Genomic DNA, 556 nt, shown 5'->3' with positions numbered 1-556 from the left:
GTTTTTCTCTCACCGGGGTGCGGTGAACGACCAACACTCCGCGGCAGCTCCCTCTACAGACTGCTGACAAGTAATAAAAGTGTGCAATAAATGTCTGCTCAGTCATCAGTTGACTTACTGTCCTAACACGTCGGGATGGTTTAATTGTATTATTTAATTGTATTTTTAAAAATCATTTTAGTCACTCACTCAACTTCAATTTTTAAGAAATACGCCTTGATCAATTAGACATTGACTTAATGCCCCTGCTGTCATCTCTGTGTGTGTGTGTGTGTGTGTGTGTGAGTGTGTGTGTGTGTGTGTGTGTGTGTGTGTGTGTGTGTGAAATCCTGTGGTGACGACTACTGTCAGCGACCACTACATTAGCCCCGATTACATTTCATGGTGTTTACAAGATGCCTGTGCTTCAGGAACATCTGTTGGAATTGGCATTGCGTCCAGGATTTCCCATGTGTGAGGAGACAGCTAGTAATTGTGTGTATGCATGTGTGTGCCAACAGCTTGCTGATATGATAGAGGACTTAGCACCACCTTCTCCAGTGCTGACCTTTCCTCA

This window comes from Fistularia commersonii, chromosome 2 (genome assembly GCF_037954325.1).
Source record: "Fistularia commersonii isolate RoL2024-O1a breed Wild chromosome 2, RoL_Fcom_v1.0, whole genome shotgun sequence".
NCBI lineage: Eukaryota > Metazoa > Chordata > Actinopteri > Syngnathiformes > Fistulariidae > Fistularia > Fistularia commersonii.
Note: the sequence above shows the minus strand (reverse complement) of the source record.